This window comes from Triticum aestivum, chromosome 7D (genome assembly GCF_018294505.1).
Source record: "Triticum aestivum cultivar Chinese Spring chromosome 7D, IWGSC CS RefSeq v2.1, whole genome shotgun sequence".
Taxonomy (NCBI): domain Eukaryota; kingdom Viridiplantae; phylum Streptophyta; class Magnoliopsida; order Poales; family Poaceae; genus Triticum; species Triticum aestivum.
Window position 1 is genome coordinate 633,317,393 of NC_057814.1, and position 20,631 is coordinate 633,338,023.

Here is a 20,631-nt window from a genome sequence, read left to right on the forward strand (position 1 = left end):
TTTTCAGAAAAGGAGGACTAATCCTGGCCTCTGCATTAAAATAATGCATGCAGTCATCTTATTAACCATAGAATCCAGCAACTAGGTTGGAAAAACTAAAAATATGTTAAAAATAGATGAATCAAAGTCACAACCCGCAAAAATAGGACGATACAACTGTACAACATGACCCGCGCTACTGCTAATCCAGCATTATCCTCCCTACAGCCCCGTTCGTCACTGTCCCTATGCTCACTCTCTCACCGTCGTGATCGTCCTCCTTCTGTCGTCGCCGCTATCCCTCGGCCTCGGTAAGCCTCCTCCTCCTCCCTTCTCCCTCCTCTAGCCGCCCCTCCTCCTCCCTCCCCCTCCCCCCTCCTCCATCCCGCTTCTCCATCCACATCTCATCCTCCCTCCTACATTTTGATAGTCTGTAGTTGATAGTTAGTAGTTCCTAGTTGATAGTTTTTAGTTCATAAATAACACTTTGATTTCGTATGGTTAACTGAATCAGTAAAAATTTAGACATAGTTCATAGATTTAGTTGATATATACCACTTTGATTTAGTATGCTTCTAGGGTTTAGTTGATAGCTTATAGAGTTTCACTAATTCCTAACATCAGCGTGATAATGTTTTTGTTTATATTTTGTTTCAGCAGAAATCAAGTATTTGCCCCTACATTGTCCCCACCGTCGTCCCCGTCACCGGCCGGACGAGCCAAATCCCCATGTCGTTGATGTCGATGATGATGTGTTGTGAATGTCAATGATGAACATGCATAGAGTCCTGCTATATGCAACTTCTCATAAATGTTTTTATAGACGTAGTATTAGTAGATGAGTAGTTGTGACAATGTGAAGCTAGTTTTTCTTTTTGAAATGATTATTGTATTGCATGGAAAATCTGAGTGGCCTATGTTTTGCCGGAGTATCGATTTATTTCCGTTCTGGCAAATTCTGGGCGCTCGACATGTCCTGTTTTGAGCAAAGGTCATGCCAAAAAATTTCTGTAAATTTTAGCATTACTTGTGCTAGAATATAGGAAATATCGAGTGCCCTTGATTTCTCGGAAAGAGAAATAAATGTCATTTTGGTTGACTTTCAGTCTGTCGGTGCTCCATACATGACGGTCAAAAAATCAGTGAGCGATAGTGTCCACCATATATGGGAGATGAAGAATGCCGACTGTTGTTGTGGGGGTTGCTCTTCCTCTACTTTCTCGTGATAGACCTTCTAGCAATGCACCGGAAGGAAGAGAAGAGCGACCCTCACCGATGATTGAAAAATTAGTGAGAGAGTGTCCACCATATACGGCCGATATATCAGAGGAAGCATCCCAACTATTGTCGTGGGGGTAGCTTCTTCTTCTTTCCCATGTGCTAGAAATTTTGGTGTAATGCACTTTGGAAAGAAAGGAGGAGCGACCATGACCGATGGTCGAAATATTTGTGAGGGAGTGTCCACCATATACTATCAAAATATCAGAGAGGAAGAATCCCGACTATTGTAATGGGGGTAATTTCCTCTCCTTATTCTCGAGATATACCTTGTTAATGCATGAGAGAAGGAGGGGAAGTGACCATCACCGATGGTCGAAATATCTGTGAGGGAGTGTCCACCATATACTATCAAAATATCAGAGAGGAAGAATCTCGACTATTGTAATGGGAGTCATTGCCTCTCCTTATTCTCGAGATATACCTTGTTAATGCACGAGAGAAGGAGGGGAAGTGACCATCACCGACGGTCGAAATATCTGTGAGGTAGTGTCCGCCATATACTGTCGAAATATCAGAGAGGAAGAATCCCGACTGTTGTTGTGGGGGTCGCTTCTCCTTAGTTCCTGTGTGCTAGACATTTTTGGTGTAATGCACTCGGGGACAAGGGAGGAGCTACCATCACCGACAGTGGAATATATCAGAGAGGGAGTTCCCATCATATACACCATGTGAGATGAGAGTTTTCAAGGAAGACTCGACAAACGAAAAGTCAACCCATGCTGAATAGTGATCTGTGTGTTGAGTTTCTGATAATTCCCGTCAATTTATAATCTTTCAATTATGAACATAGGAAATGTGTGACGATGATAGGATCCGTAAGTGTGATTACTGCGGCGACGACCGGGGTATGTGTGACAGGCCTCACCTATAAAGTGGCAGGTTCTTCAAGATCAATCTGGACGAGACCTTCAATATTTTTATGGTACACAATGATGACAAGTATTTTTTTTGTAATTAGTCATGATCATGACTTGTGCTTCTTTGCATGAACATGTAATTTCTATTTTCTACAACTCTACTAGTGCATCCCATACCATGCAAGACGGTATAGCTTGGAGAAGCTCGGTTTCCAAGATAATGATAATATGGAGACGAGGAAAGCTCAATTTAGGACTCAACATGGTTACAATTTTGGGGTTAAGCTCTACAATGCAGTTAATCACTCACATTTTGGTTGCTCAAATTGGAGAGCTCTATGCAATGTGTATGGATTTCTGGAGGATAAGAAAATAACCTTTGATATTCGTCCTGAAGATGATATTGAAGATAATGTCGACATTTGAGTGGATGTGCATATGCTTCCAGTTCTACCTGTTGGAAATATGCCCTAGAGGCAATAATAAAATGGTTATTATTATATTTCCTTGTTCATGATAATTGTCTATTGTTCATGCTTTAATTGTGTTATCCGGAAATCATAATACATGTGTGAATGCATAGACTATAACATGTCCCTAGTGAGCCTCTAGTTGACTAGCTCGTTGATCAATAGATGGTTACGGTTTCCTGACCATGGACATTGGATGTCACTGATAACGGGATCACATCATTAGGAGAATGATGTGATGGACAAGACCCAATCCTAAGCATAGCACTAGATCGTGTAGTTCGTTTGCTAAAGCTTTTCTAATGTCAAGTATCATTTCCTTAGACCATGAGATCGTGCAACTCCCGGATACCGTAGGAATGCTTTGGGTGTACCAAACGTCACAACGTAACTGGGTGGCCATAAAGGTGCACTACAGGTATCTCCGAAAGTGTCTGTTGGGTTGGCACAGATCGAGACTGGGATTTGTCACTCCGTATGACGGAGAGGTAACTCTGGGCCCACTCAGTAATGCATCATCATAATGAGCTCAATGTGACCAAGTGGTTTGTCACGGGATCATGCATTACGGTACGAGTAAAGTGACTTGTCGGTAACGAGATTGAACGAGGTATTGGGATACCGACGATCGAATCTCGGGCAAGTAACGTACCGATTGACAAAGGGAATTGTATACGGGATTGATTGAATCCTCGACATCGTGGTTCATCCGATGAGATCATCGTGGAACATGTGGGAGCCAACATGGGTATCCAGATCCCGCTGTTGGTTATTGACCGGAGAAGCGTCTCGGTCATGTCTGCATGTCTCCCGAACCCGTAGGGTCTACACACTTAAGGTTCGGTGACGCTAGGGTTGTAGAGATATTAGTATGCGGAAATCCGAAAGTTGTTCGGAGTCCCGGATGAGATCCCGGACGTCACGAGAAGTTCCGGAATGGTCCGGAGGTGAAGAATTATATATAGGAAGTCCAGTTTCGGCCACCGGGAAAGTTTCGGGGGTTATCGGTATTGTACCGGGACCACCGGAAGGGTCCCGGGGGTCCACCGGGTGGGGCCACCTATCCCGGAGGGCCCCATGGGCTGAAGTGGGAAGGGATCCAGCCCCTGGTAGGCTTGTCCGCTCCCCATGGGCCTCCCCCTGCGCTTAGGGTTGGAAACCCTGGGGGGTGGGGGGCGCCCCACCTGACTTGGGTGGCAAGTTTCCCACCTGGCCGCCCCCCCCCCCCCTTGAGATTGGATCTCTAGGGGCCGGCCCCCCCCCCCAGGGCCCCTTTATAAAGAGGGGGGAGGGAGGGCTGCGCACCCAAGCCCATGGCGCCTCCCTCTCCCCCCGTAACACCTCTCCCTCTCGCTGAGCTTGGCGAAGCCCTGCGAAGATCCCCGCTGCTTCCACCCCCACGCCGTCGTGCTGCTGGATCTCCATCAACCTCTCCTCCCCCCTTGCTGGATCAAGAAGGAGGAGACGTCTCTCCCAACCGTACGTGTGTTGAACGCGGAGGTGCCATCCGTTCGGCGCTAGGATCATCGGTGATTTGGATCACGACGAGTACGACTCCATCAACCCCGTTCTCTTGAACGCTTCCGCTCGCGATCTACAAGGGTATGTAGATGCACTCATCTCTCTCGTTGCTAGATTACTCCATAGATTGATCTTGGTGATGCGTAGAAAATTTTAAATTTCTGCTACGATCCCCAACAGTGGCATCATGAGCTAGGTCTATGTTTAGTTTCTATGCGCGAGTAGAACACAAGTTGTTGTGGGCGTCGACTTTGTCAATTTACTTGCCGTTACTAGTCTTATCTTGATTCGGCGACATCGTGGGATGAAGCGGCCCGGACCGACCTTACACGTACGCTTACGTGAGACAGGTTCCACCGACTGACATGCACTAGTTGCATAAGGTGGCTAGCGGGTGTCTGTCTCTCCCACTTTAGTCGGATCGGATTCGATGAAAAGGGTCCTTATGAAGGGTAAATAGAAATTGGCATATCATGTTGTGGTTTTGGCATAGGTAAGAATCGTTCTTGCTAGAAACCTATAGCAGCCATGTAAAAGTTTGCAACAACAATTAGAGGACGTCTAACTTGTTTTTGCAGCAAGTGTCATGTGATGTGATATGGCCAGAAGGATGTGATGAATGATATATGTGATGTATGAGATTGATCATGTTCTTGTAATAGGAATCACGACTTGCATGTCGATGAGTATGACAACCGGCAGGAGCCATAGGAGTTGTCTTAATTTATTTATGACATGCGTGTCAACTGGAACGTCATGTAATTACTTTACTTTATTGCTAACCGTTAGCCATAGTAGTAGAAGTAATAGTTGGCGAGACAACTTCATGAAGACACGATGATGGAGATCATGGTGTCATGCCGGTGACGATGATGAACATGGCGCCCCGAAGATGGAGATCAAAAGGAGCAAAATGATATTGGCCATATCATGTCACTATTTGATTGCATGTGATGTTTATCATGTTTTACATCTTATTTGCTTAGAACGACGGTAGCATAAATAAGATGATCCCTCGCTAAAATTTCAAGAAAGTGTTCCCCCTAACTGTGCACCGTTGCGAAAGTTCGTTGTTCCGAAGCACCACGTGATGATCGGGTGTGATAGGTTCTAACATTCGCATACAACGGGTGTAAGCCAGATTTACACACGCAATACACTTAGGTTTACTTGACGAGCCTAGCATGTACAGACATGGCCTCGGAACACAAGAGACCGAAAGGTCGAACATGAGTCGTATAGCAGATACGATCAACATGAAGATGTTCACCGAGGATGACTAGTCCATCTCACGTGATGATTGGACACGGCCTAGTTGACTCGGATCATGTATCACTTAGATGACTAGAGAGATGTCTGTCTGAGTTGGAGTTCATTAATAATTTGATTAAATGAACTTAATTATCATGAACTTAGTCTAAAATCTTTACAATATGTCTTGTAGATCAAATGGCCCACGCTAATGTCAACCTCAACTTCAACGCGTTCCTAGAGAAAACCAAGCTGAAAGACGATGCTAGCAACTATACGGACTGGGTCTGGAACTTGAGAATCAACGTGACAGGAAAATAAAGTTCCTACGATCAGATTGTGGAGGGGAATATTTGAGTCACGCAACTCACGCCGCCTGGAACACCTCAGCGTAATGGTGTGTCCGAACGTCGTAATCGCACTCTATTGGATATGGTGCGATCTATGATGTCTCTTACCGATCTACCGCTATCATTCTGGGGTTATGCTTTAGAGACTGCCGCATTCACTTTAAATAGGGCTCCGTCAAAATCCGTTGAGACGACACCGTATGAATTATGGTTTGGAAAGAAACCTAAGCTGTCGTTTCTTAAAGTTTGGGGATGCGATGCTTATGTCAAGAAACTTCAACCTGAAAAGCTCGAACCCAAGTCGGAAAAATGCGTCTTCATAGGATACCCTAAGGAAACCATTGGGTATACCTTCTACCTCAGATCCGAAGGCAAGATCTTCGTTGCCAAGAACGGGTCCTTTCTGGAGAAAGAGTTTCTCTCGAAAGAAGTAAGTGGGAGGAAAGTGGAACTTGATGAGATGACCCCTCTCGAACCAGAAAGTAGCGCGGCACACGAAAATGTTTCTATGGTGCCTGCACCGACTAGAGAGGAAGTTAATGATGACGATCATGATCAAGTTACCGCTGAACTTCGTAGGTCCACAAGGACACGTTCCGCACCAGAGTGGTACGGCAACCCTGTCCTGGAAATCATGTTGTTGGACAACGGTGAACCTTCGAACTATGAAGAAGCAATGGCGGGTCCAGATTCCAACAAATGGCTTGAAGCCATGCAGTCTGAGATAGGATCCATGTATGAAAATGAAGTATGGACTTTGACTAACTTGCCCGATGATCGGCGAGCGATAGAAAATAAATGGATCTTTAAGAAGAAGACGGACGCGGATGGAAATGTTACCATCTATAAAGCTCGACTTGTCGCTAAGGGTTATCGACATGTTCAAGGTGTTGACTACGAGGAGACCTTCTCACCCGTAGCGAAGCTGAAGTCCGTCCGAATCATGTTAGCAATTGCCGCATTCTACGATTATGAAATATGGCAAATGGACGTCATAACGGCTTCCTTAAGGAAGAATTGTATATGATGCAGCCGGAAGGTTTTGTCGATCCTAAGAATGCTGACAAAGTATGCAAGCTCCAGCGCTCAATCTATGGGCTGGTGCAAGCATCTCGGAGTTGGAACATTCGCTTTGATGAGATGATCAAAGCGTTTGGGTTTACGCAGACTTATGGAGAAGCCTGTGTTTACAAGAAAGTGAGTGGGAGCTCTGTAGCATTTCTCTTATTGTATGTGGATGACATACTATTGATGGGAAATGATATAGAATTCTTAGAAAGAATAAAGGCCTACTTGAATAAGTGTTTTTCAATGAAGGACCTTGGAGAAGCTGCTTACATATTAGGCATCAAGATCTATAGAGATAGATCGAGACGCCTCATAGGTCTTTCACAAAGCACATACCTTGACAAGATATTGAAGAAGTTCAATATGGATCAGTCCAAGAAGGGGTTCTTGCCTGTATTGCAAGGTGTGAGATTGAGCACGGCTCAATGCCCGACCACGGCAGAAGATAGAGAAAAGATGAGTGTCGTCCCCTATGCCTCGGCCATAGGGTCTATTATGTATGCCATGCTGTGTACCAGACCTGATGTAAACCTTGCCGTAAGTTTGGTAGGAAGGTACCAAAGTAATCCCGGCATGGAACACTGGACAGCGGTCAAGAATATCCTGAAGTACCTGAAAAGGACTAAGGATATGTTTCTTGTTTATGGAGGTGACGAAGAGCTCGTCGTAAAGGCTTACGTCGATGCTAGCTTCGACACAGATCTGGATGACTCTAAGTCACAAACCGGATACGTGTATATTTTGAATGGTGGGCAGTCAGCTGGTGCAGTTGCAAGCAAAGCGTCGTGGCGGGATCTACATGTGAAGCGGAGTACATGGAAGCCTCGGAGGCCGCACATGAAGAAATCTGGATGAAGGAGTTCATTGCCCACCTAGGAGTTATTCCCAATGCATCGGGGCCGATGACTCTCTTCTGTGACAACACTAGAGCTATTGCCCTTGCCAAGGAGCCCAGGTTTCACAAGAAGACCAGGCACATCAAGCGTCGCTTCAACTCCATTCGTGAAAATGTTCAAAATGGAGACATAGATATTTGTAAAGTGCATACGGCTTTGAATGTCGCAGATCCGTTGACTAATCCTCTTCCACGAGCGAAACATGATCAACACCAGAACTCTATGGGTGTACAATTCATCACAATGTAACTAGATTATTGACTCCAGTGCAAGTGGGAGACTGTTGGAAATATGCCCTAGAGGCAATAATAAAATGGTTATTATTATATTTCCTTGTTCATGATAATTGTCTATTGTTCATGCTTTAATTGTGTTATCCGGAAATCGTAATACATGTGTGAATGCATAGACTATAACATGTCCCTAGTGAGCCTCTAGTTGACTAGCTCGTTGATCAATAGATGGTTACGGTTTCCTGACCATGGACATTGGATGTCACTGATAACGGGATCACATCATTAGGAGAATGATGTGATGGACAAGACCCAATCCTAAGCATAGCACTAGATCGTGTAGTTCGTTTGCTAAAGCTTTTCTAATGTCAAGTATCATTTCCTTAGACCATGAGATCGTGCAACTCCCGAATACCGTAGGAATGCTTTGGGTGTACCAAACGTCACAACGTAACTGGGTGGCCATAAAGGTGCACTACAGGTATCTCCGAAAGTGTCTGTTGGGTTGGCACAGATCGAGACCGGGATTTGTCACTCCGTATGACGGAGAGGTATCTCTGGGCCCACTCGGTAATGCATCATCATAATGAGCTCAATGTGACCAAGTGGTTTGTCACGGGATCATGCATTATGGTACGAGTAAAGTGACTTGTCGGTAACGAGATTGAACGAGGTATTGGGATACCGACGATCGAATCTCGGGCAAGTAACGTACCGATTGACAAAGGGAATTGTATACAGGATTACTTGAATCCTCGACATCTTGGTTCATCCGATGAGATCATCGAGGAGCATGTGGGAGCCAACATGGGTATCTAGATCCCACTGTTGGTTATTGACAGGAGAGTCGTCTCGGTCATGTCTGCGTTGTTGGGGATCGTAGCAGAATTTTAAAATTTCCTACGCATCACCAAGATCCATCTATGGAGTATACTAGCAACGAGGGGAAAGGAGTGCATCTACATACCCTTGTAGATCGCGAGCGGAAGCGTTCAAGTGAACGGGGTTGATGGAGTCGTACTCGCCGTGATCCAAATCACCGATGACCGAGTGCCGAACGGACGGCACCTCCGCGTTCAACACACGTAGGGAGCAGCGACGTCTCCTCCTTCTTGATCCAGCAAGGGGGAAGGAGAGGTTAATGGAGATCCAGCAGCACGACGGCGTGGTGGTGGATGTAGCGGGATCCCGGCAGGGCTTCGCCAAGCACTAGCGGGAGGGAGAGGTGTTGCAGGGGGAGAGGGAGGCGCCAAGGGCTAGGGTACAGCAGCCCTCCCTCCCCCCCTTTATATAGGCCCCCTGGGGGGGCGCCGGCCCTGGGATCCCATCTATGGGGGGGCGGCGGCCAAGGGGGGGAAACTTCCCCCCCAAGCCAGGTGGGGCGCCCCCCACCCCCAGGGTTTCCAACCCTAGGCGCATGGGGGGCCCATGGGGGGCGCACCAGCCCACTAGGGGCTGGTTCCCCTCCCACTTCAGCCCATGGGGCCCTCCGGGATAGGTGGCCCCACTCGATGGACCCCCGGGACCCTTCCGGTGGTCCCGGTACAATACTGATAACCCCCGAAACTTTCCCGGTGGCCGAAACTGGACTTCCTATATATAATTCTTCACCTCCGGACCATTCCGGAACTTCTCGTGACGTCCGGGATCTCATCCGGGACTCCAAACAACTTTCGGATTTCCGCATACTAATATATCTACAACCCTAGCGTCACCGAACCTTAAGTGTGTAGACCCTACGGGTTCGGGAGACATGCAGACATGACCGAGACACTTCTCCGGTCAATAACCAACAGCGGGATCTGGATACCCATGTTGGCTCCCACATGTTCCACGATGATCTCATCGGATGAACCAAGATGTCGAGGATTCAATCAATCCCGTATACAATTCCCTTTGTCAATCGGTATGTTACTTGCCCGAGATTCGATCGTCGGTATCCCAATACCTTGTTCAATCTCGTTACCGGCAAGTCTATTTACTCGTACCGTAATGCATGATCCCATGGCTAACTCCTTAGTCACATTGAGCTCATTATGATGATGCATTACCGAGTGGGCCCAGAGATACTTCTCCGTCATACGGAGTGACAAATCCCAGTCTCGATCCGTGTCAACCCAACAGACACTTTCAGAGATACCCATAGTGCACCTTTATAGTCACCCAGTTACGTTGTGACATTTGGCACACCCAAAGCACTCCTACGGCATCCGGGAGTTACACGATCTCATGGTCTAAGGAAAAGATACTTGACATTGGAAAAGCTCTAGCAAACGAACTACACAATCTTTGAGCTATGCTTAGGATTGGGTCTTGTCCATCACCTCATTCTCCTAATGATGTGATCCTGTTATCAATGACATCCAATGTCCATAGTCAGGAAACCATGACTATCTGTTGATCAACGAGCTAGTCAACTAGAGGCTCACTAGGGACATGTTGTGGTCTATGTATTCACACATGTATTACGATTTCCGGATAACACAATTATAGCATGAACAATAGACAATTATCATGAACAAAGAAATATAATAATAACCATTTATTATTGCCTCTAGGGCATATTTCCAATAGTCTCCCACTTGCACTAGAGTCAATAATCTAGTTACATTGTGATGAATCGAACACCCATAGAGTTCTGGTGTTGATCATGTTTTGCTCTAGGGAGAGGTTTAGTCAACGGATCTGGTACATTCAGGTCTGTATGTACTTTACAAATATCTATGTCTCCATTTTGAACACTTTCACGAATGGAGTTGAAGCGACGCTTGATATGCCTGGTCTTCCTGTGAAACCTGGGCTCCTTGGCAAGGGCAATAGCTCCAGTGTTGTCACAGAAGAGAGTCATCGGGCCCGACGCATTGGGAATCACCCCTAGTTCGGTAATGAACTCCTTCATCCAGATTGCTTCTTGCGCTGCCTCTGAGGCTGCCATGTACTCCGCTTCACATGTAGATCCTGCCACGACACTTTGCTTGCAACTGCACCAGCTTACTGCCCCTCCATTCAAAATATATACGTATCCGGTTTGTGACTTCGAGTCATCCAGATCTGTGTCGAAGCTAGCGTCGACGTAACCCTTTAAGACGAGCTCTTCGTCACCTCCATAAACGAGAAACATATCCTTAGTCCTCTTAAGGTACTTCAGGATATTCTTGACCGCTGCCCAGTGTTCCATGCCGGGATTACTTTGGTACCTTCCTACCAAACTTACGGCAAGGTTTACATCAGGTCTGGTACACAGCATGGCATACATAATAGACCCTATGGCCGAGGCATAGAGGATGACACTCATCTTTTCTCTATCTTCTGCTGTGGTCGGGCATTGAGCCGTGCTCAATTGCACACCTTGCAATACAGGCAAGAACCCCTTCTTGCACTGATCCATATTGAACTTCTTCAATATCTTGTCAAGGTACGTACTCTGTTAAATACCAATGAGGCGTCTTGATCTATCTCTATAGATCTTGATGCCTGATATATAAGCAGCTTCTCCAAGGTCCTTCATTGAAAAACACTTATTCAAGTAGGCCTTTATACTTTCCAAGAATTCTATATCATTTCCCATCAATAGTATGTCATCCACATATAATAAGAGAAATGCTACAGAGCTCCCACTCACTTTCTTGTAAACAGAGGCTTCTCCATAAGTCTGTGTAAACCCAAACGCTTTGATCATCTCATCAAAACGAATGTTCCAACTCCGAGATGCTTGCACCAGCCCATAGATGGAGCGCTGGAGCTTGCATACCTTGTTAGCATTCTTAGGATCGACAAAACCTTCCGGCTGCATCATATACAATTCTTCCTTAAGAAAGCCGTTAAGGAATGCTGTTTTGACGTCCATTTGCCATATCTCATAATCATAGAATGCGGCAATTGCTAACATGATTCAGACGGACTTCAGCTTCGCTACGGGTGAGAAAGTCTCATCGTAGTCAACCCCTTGAACTTGTCGATAACCCTTAGCGACAAGTCGAGCCTTATAGATGGTCACATTACCATCCGCGTCTGTCATCTTCTTAAAGATCCATTTATTTTCTATGGCTCGCCGATCATCGGGCAAGTCAGTCAAAGTCCATACTTCGTTTTCATACATGGATCCTATCTCGGATTGCATGGTTTCAAGCCATTTGTTGGAATCCGGGCCCGCCATCGCTTCTTCATAGTTCGAAGGTTCACCATTGTCTAACAACATGATATCCAGGACAGGGTTGCCGTACCACTCTGGTGGGGAACGTGTCCTTGTGGACCTACGAAGTTCAGCAGTAACTTGATCCGAAGCTTCATGATCATCATCATTAACTTCCTCCCCAGTTGGTGTAGGCACCACAGGAACATCTTCCCGCGCTGCGCTACTTTCCGGTTCGGAAGGGGTGACTATCACCTCATCAAGTTCCACTTTCCTCCCACTTATTTCTTTCGAGAGAAACTCTTTCTCCAGAAAGGACCCGTTCTTGGCAACAAAGATCTTGCCTTCGGATCTGAGGTAGAAGGTATACCCAATGGTTTCCTTGGGGTATCCTATGAAGACGCATTTTTCTGACTTGGGTTCGAGCTTTTCAGGTTGAAGTTTCTTGACATAAGCATCGCATCCCCAAACTTTTAGAAAAGACAGCTTAGGTTTCTTCCCAAACCATAATTCATACGGGGTCGTTTCAACGGATTTCGACGGAGCCCTATTTAAAGTGAATGCGGCAGTCTCTAAAGCATAGCCCCAAAACGAGAGCGGTAGATCGGTAAGAGACATCATAGATCGCACCATATCCAATAGAGTGCGATTACGACGTTCGGACACACCATTTCGCTGAGGTGTTCCAGGCAGCGTGAGTTGTGAAACTATTCCACATTTCCTTAAGTGTGTACCAAATTCGTGACTTAAATATTCTCCTCCACGATCTGATCGTAGGAACTTTATTTTCCTGTCACGTTGATTCTCAACCTCACTCTGAAATTCCTTGAATTTTCAAAGGTTTCAGACTTGTGTTTCATCAGGTAGACATACCCATATCTACTTAAGTCATCAGTGAGAGTGAGAACATAACGATATCCTCCGCGAGCCTCAACACTCATTGGACCGCACACATCGGTATGTATGATTTCCAATAAATTGGTTGCTCGCTCCATTGTTCCGGAGAACGGAGTCTTGGTCATCTTACCCATGAGGCATGGTTCGCACGTGTCAAATGATTCGTAATCAAGAGACTCCAAAAGTCCATCTGCATGGAGCTTCTTCATGCGTTTGACACCAATGTGACCAAGGCGGCAGTGCCACAAGTATGTGGGACTATCATTATCAACTTTACATCTTTTGGTATTCACACTATGAATATGCGTAACATCACGTTCGAGATTCATCAAGAATAAACCATTGACCAGCGGGGCATGACCATAAAACATATCTCTCATATAAATAGAACAACCATTATTCTCGGATTTAAATGAGTAGCCATCTCGAATTAAACGAGATCCAGATACAATGTTCATGCTCAAAGCTGGCACTAAATTAATAACAATTATTGAGGTTTAAAACTAATCCCGTAGGTAAATGCAGAGGTAGCGTGCCGACGGCGATCACATCGACCTTGGAACCATTCCCGACGCGCATCGTCACCTCGTCCTTCGCCAGTCTCCGCTTATTCCGCAGCTCCTGTTTTGAGTTACAAATATGAGCAACCGCACCGGTATCAAATACCCAGGAGCTACTACGAGTACTGGTGAGGTACACATCAATTACATGTATATCACATATACCTTTGGTGTTGCCGGCCTTCTTGTCCGCTAAGTATTTGGGGCAGTTCCGCTTCCAGTGACCACTTCCCTTGCAATAAAAGCACTCAGTCTCAGGCTTGGGTCCATTCTTTGACTTCTTCCCGGCAACTGGCTTACCGGGCGCAGCAACTCCCTTGCCGTCCTTCTTGAAGTTCTTCTTGCCCTTGCCTTTCTTGAACTTAGTGGTTTTATTCACCAGCAACACTTGATGTTCCTTTTTGATCTCCACCTCCGCTGATTTCAGCATTGAATATACCTCAGGAATGGTCTTTTCCATCCCCTGCATATTGAAGTTCATCACAAAGCACTTGTAGCTTGGTGGAAGCGACTGAAGGATTCTGTCAATGACCGCGTCATCCGGGAGATTAACTCCCAGCTGAGACAAGCGGTTGTGTAACCCAGACATTCTGAGTATGTGCTCACTGACAGAACTATTTTCCTCCATTTTACAACTGAAGAACTTGTCGGAGACTTCATATCTCTCGACCCGGGCATGAGCTTGGAAAACCATTTTCAGCTCTTCGAACATCTCATATGCTCCATGTTTCTCAAAACGCTTTTGGAGCCCCGGTTCTAAGCTGTAAAGCATGCCGCACTGAACGAGGGAGTAATCATCAGCACGTGATTGCCAAGCGTTCATAACGTCTTGGTTCTCTGGGATGGGTGCTTCACCTAGCGGTGCTTCTAGGACATAATCTTTCTTGGCAGCTATGAGGATGATCCTCAGGTTCCGGACCCAGTCCGTATAGTTGCTGCCATCATCTTTCAGCTTGGTTTTCTCTAGGAACGCGTTGAAGTTGAGGACAACGTGGGCCATTTGATCTACAAGACACATTGTAAAGATTTTAGACTAAGTTCATGATAATTAAGTTCATCTAATCAAATTATTCAATGAACTCCCACTCAGATAGACATCCCTCTAGTCATCTAAGTGAAACATGATCCGAGTTTAACTAGGTCGTGTCCGATCATCACGTGAGACGGACTAGTCAAGATCGGTGAACATCTCCATGTTGATCGTATCTTCTATACGACTCATGCTCGACCTTTCGGTCTTCCGTGTTCCGAGGCCATGTCTGTACATGCTAGGCTCGTCAAGTCAACCTAAGTGTATTGCGTGTGTTCCAAGGCCATGTTTGTACATGCTAGGCTCGTCAACACCCGTTGTATTCAGACGTTAGAATCTATCACACCCGATCATCACGTGGTGCTTCGAAACAACGAACCTTCGCAACGGTGCACAGTTAGGGGGAACACTTTTCTTGAAATTATTATAAGGGATCATCTTACTTACTACCGTCGTTCTAAGCAAATAAGATGTAAAACATGATAAACATCACATGCAATCAAATAGTGACATGATATGGCCAATATCATTTTGCTCCTTTGATCTCCATCTTCGGGGCGCCATGATCATCTTCGTCACCGGCATGACACCATGATCTCCATCATCGTGCCTTCATGAAGTTGTCACGCCAACGATTACTTCTACTTCTATGGCTAACGTGTTTAGCAATAAAGTAAAGTAATTTACATGGCGTTATTCAATGACACGCAGGTCATACAAAAAAAAAAGACAACTCCTATGGCTCCTGCCGGTTGTCATACTCATCGACATGCAAGTCGTGATTCCTATTACAAGAATATGATCAATCTCATACATCACATATATCATTCATGACATCTTCTGGCCATATCACATCACAAGGCACATGCTGCAAAAACAAGTTAGACGTCCTCTAATTGTTGTTACAAGTTTTTTTATGTGGCTTCTATAGGTTTCTAGCAAGAACGTTTCTTACCTACGTAAAACCACAACGTGATATGCCAATTTCTATTTACCCTTCATAAGGACCCTTTTCATCGAATCCGTTCTGACTAAAGTGGGAGAGACAGACACCCGCTAGCCACCTTATGCAACTAGTGCATGTCAGTCGGTGGAACCTGTCTCACGTAAGTGTACGTGTAAGGTCGGTCCGGGCCGCTTCATCCCACATTACTGCCGAAACAAGATAAGACTAGTAGTGGCAAGAAAAATTGACAATATCTACGCCCACAACTGCTTTGTGTTCTACTCGTGCATAGTAACTACGCATAGGCCTGGCTCATGATGCCACTGTTGGGGATCGTAGCAGAATTTTAAAATTTCCTACGCATCACCAAGATCCATCTATGGAGTATACTAGCAACGAGGGGAAAGGAGTGCATCTACATACCCTTGTAGATCGCGAGCGGAAGCATTCAAGTGAACGGGGTTGATGGAGTCGTACTCGCCGTGATCCAAATCACCGATGACCGAGTGCCGAACGGACGGCACCTCCGCGTTCAACACACGTACGGAGCAGTGACGTCTCCTCCTTCTTGATCCAGCAAGGGGGAAGGAGAGGTTGATGGAGATCCAGCAGCACGACGGCGTGGTGGTGGATGTAGCGGGATCCGGCAGGACTTCGCCAAGCACTAGCGGGAGGGAGAGGTGTTGCAGGGGGAGACGGAGGCGCCAAGGGCTAGGGTACAGCAGCCCTCCCTCCCCCCCTTTATATAGGCCCCCTGGGGGGGCGCCGGCCCTGGGATCCCATCTATGGGGGGCGGCGTCCAAGGGGGGGAAACTTCCCCCCCCCCCAAGCCAGGTGGGGCGCCCCCACCCCCAGGGTTTCCAACCCTAGGCGCATGGGGGCCCATGGGGGGCGCACCAGCCCACTAGGGGCTGGTTCCCCTCCCACTTCAGCCCATGGGGCCCTCCGGGATAGGTGGCCCCACTCGGTGGACCCCCGGGAACCTTCTGGTGGTCCCGGTACAATACCGATAACCCCCAAAACTTTCCCGGTGGCCGAAACTGGACTTCCTATATATAATTCTTCACCTCCGGACCATTCCGGAACTTCTCGTGACGTCCGGGATCTCATCCGGGACTCCGAACAACTTTCGGATTTCCGCATACTAATATCTCTACAACCCTAGCGTCACCGAACCTTAAGTGTGTAGACCCTACGGGTTCGGGAGACATGCAGACATGACCGAGACACTTCTCCGGTCAATAACCAACAGCGGGATCTGGATACCCATGTTGGCTCCCACATGTTCCACGATGATCTCATCGGATGAACCACGATGTCGAGGATTCAATCAATCCCGTATACAATTCCCTTTGTCAATCGGTATGTTACTTGCCCGAGATTCGATCGTCGGTATCCCAATACCTTGTTCAATCTCGTTACCGGCAAGTCTCTTTACTTGTACCGTAATGCATGATCCCATGGCTAACTCCTTAGTCACATTGAGCTCATTATGATGATGCATTACCGAGTGGGCCCAGAGATACTTCTCCGTCATACCGAGTGACAAATCCCAGTCTCGATCCGTGTCAACCCAACAGACACTTTCAGAGATACCCATAGTGCACCTTTATAGTCACCCAGTTACGTTGTGACGTTTGGCACACCCAAAGCACTCCTACGGCATCCGGGAGTTACACGATCTCATGGTCTAAGGAAAAGATACTTGACATTGGAAAAGCTCTAGCAAACGAACTACACAATCTTTGAGCTATGCTTAGGATTGGGTCTTGTCCATCACCTCATTCTCCTAATGATGTGATCCCGTTATCAATGACATCCAATGTCCATAGTCAGGAAACCATGACTATCTGTTGATCAACGAGCTAGTCAACTAGAGGCTCACTAGGGACATGTTGTGGTCTATGTATTCACACATGTATTACGATTTCCGGATAACACAATTATAGCATGAACAATAGACAATTATCATGAACAAAGAAATATAATAATAACCATTTATTATTGCCTCTAGGGCATATTTCCAACATGCGTGTCTCCCGAACCCGTAGGGTCTACACACTTAAGGTTCGGTGACGCTAGGGTTGTAGAGATATTAGTATGCGGTAACCCGAAAGTTGTTCGGAGTCCCGGATGAGATCCCGGACATCACGAGGAGTTCCGGAATGGTCCGGAGGTAAAGATTTATATATAGGAAGTCCAGTTTCGGCCACCGGGAAAGTTTCGGGGGTCACCGGTATTGTACAGGGACCACCGGAAGGGTCCCGGGGGTCAACCGGGTGGGGCCACCTATCCCGGAGGGCCCCATGGGCTGAAGTGGGAAGGGAACCAGCCCCTGGTGGGCTGGTGCGCCCCCCATGGGCCTCCCCCTGCGCCTAGGGTTGGAAACCCTGGGGGTGGGGGCGCCCCACCTGACTTGGGGGGCAAGTTTCCCCCATGGCTGCCGCCCCCCTTGAGATTGGATCTCTAGGGGCCGCCCCCCCAGGGCCCCTATATAAAGAGGGGGGAGGGGGGCTGCGCACCCAAGCCCCTGGCGCCTCCCTCTCCCCCCGTAACACCTCTCCCTCTCGCTGAGCTTGGCGAAGCCCTGCCGAGATCCCCGCTGCTTCCACCACCACGCCGTCGTGTTGCTGGATCTCCATCAACCTCTCCTCCCCCCTTGCTGGATCAAGAAGGAGACGACGTCTCTCCCAACCGTACGTGTGTTGAACGCAGAGGTGCCGTCCGTTCGGCGCTAGGATCATCGGTGATTTGGATCACGACGAGTACGACTCCATCAACCCCGTTCTCTTGAATGCTTCCGCTCGCGATCTACAAGGGTATGTAGATGCACTCCTCTCTCTCGTTGCTAGATGACTCCATAGATTGATCTTGGTGATGCGTAGAAAATTTTAAATTTCTGCTACGATCCCCAACACTACCTCTATGTGAGTTGGTCAAATAAATGTACGGAAGGTAGTAGACAATACCTACTACAGTAATGGCTGTGAACTAATTAACTTGCAAGGAGAAAAACCATCTTGTCTCATTTATGAAGGATGTTGAGACTTTCAAGAATAATTATGAAATTCCTCCAAATTATGCTCAATGCGTGCCAGTAGTCACCTTGTCACTACAGTAACATCCATGGAAATAACATGGTAATTTTTTTAACTATTATGTCACCGGTGCATATTTTGCATACATTATTCTTAAGCTAAACTTCATTGCTAAGTATGTTATTATGATATTCTTCAACAGAAACTCTCGAAGGATTGTGTGCCTCACTGGTGCATATGAAAAGTGACATGGATATTATTAGCTTGGGGCCAAGTCTGCCTATGGTTCACCGCAGTGCATGCACGATTTCTCGAAAATATGAAGCCCTCACAATCAAAGGATGGAGAAAAGTTATGAATGATCGCAAGGAACTACTTGGAGGCAACATGGTGCGCAACCAACAAACTGGAGACATGTGGGTCTCTATTCTCCATAATGGAGATTCACGAGCTATCCTCTTTAATGCTATTTTACCTTAGAGAGAGTAGCATGTCGTAGCTAGCTCTTATCATGTGCTAAGAACAATTAGTTCGTGTGGGTTATGACTATGATGATGATGAATTGTTGTTATGATGATGATGAGTTATGTGCTAGAATTTCCTAGAATGATAGGTTGTTATATGACTATGAGGATGAGGATGATGACTTGTTATTACGATGATGATGATGACGATGACTAGTTGATGTTATGATGTTGATGAGGATTTCTTATGATCATGCTGAGTTATTATCTCATTAGGTGGAAAAAACATGGATTAGATTAAAGTGGATGGATCCAAAGTGACCAGGTTGGATTAGTATGAAAATCATCGACCTACTAATCCAAACTTGGTCACTTTGGATCGAGCCACTTGAATCTAATCCGTTTTTCTTCCACCCAATGATATAATAACTTATCATGATCATAATGATATAAAAATCTCTTAATTGCTATCGTATCAAAAAATTATAATGGTGTATAAATAAAATGTAAAACAAAAGAAATGAAATACGGACTAATAGTAGTAGCGCGGGGTAAGAGCCCACACTGCTAGTACTTAGCAGTATCGCAGGCCTGCACCTATGCTACTGATAACAGACTTAGTAGTAGCGCGGGCTCAGAACACACGCTACTGCCAAAAGTTAGCTGTAGCGCCATAGGAGTGGCTCCCTAGTAGTGAGACTTCAAATAGCAATGGCAAGAGGACCATGACTTGGGCGAGGAATCCGTGGTGGTCGTTCTCGTCCACCACGGCGGTTCTCCCCTTTGCTCGGCCATGGCGCAGTGCCCCTCCCTGTCTTCTGACCGCGCCGTCACACATGTCCAATGCCACATCACTGTCGCCCCTGCCAACCCCTCTAATATTGGAAAAATTGTGAGGGATGCAGCGGATCTTGTCGATCTTGTGTGGATTCAGCGACCAGGGAGCGAGGACGGCCGGGTACCCAAGAGCAGGGCGTGGGGACGCGGCGGCGGTGGAATCCTCGTTCTAGTGTGGGGCTGCAATTTTAATTACGGAGTCGGGTCTGCGTTCGAAACGTCTTTTTGACTACAGTGGACTGTTGGTTGATTACTACAAAATTGTGGGGCTTTTCTACAAAATTGATGATGACGTACTGCGAGAAGCAATCCGCCTTTATTATTAGGTAAATATAAAGATGTGTAGAAGTGAGTGCGGCGTTTCTGCACCCGAGCTTATCTGCACCCTTTCTGATGAAAAAAATGAAAACAAATACTACAAAAATTCAAAAAATCCCATTTTTTGTGTGGTAGATAAGTTTATGCGTGAGGTGCGCTCCAAATTTCACATCATTTGGACATCTGAGCAACTCTGAGAAGAAAAAGACAAATTCAGGGTTTGTAAAAATGTTTACTGTTCACACATCTGATCCAATTTTTTTTTCTGAGAGCTGCTCAGAGGTCCAAATAAGTTGAAATTTGAAGCGCTCCTCACGCATACAATTTTATATCACGCAAAAAGATTAGATTTTTTGAATTTTTTAATATTTGTTTTGATTTTTTTTCTGATCAGATGCAGATGACCCTGGGCACCAAATTGGATTTTCGTGTAGAAGTATAGATTATAGATAGAGATAAGGTAAAGAAAAAACAAAAATACCTGGGGTCTTGCAAGGAAGATT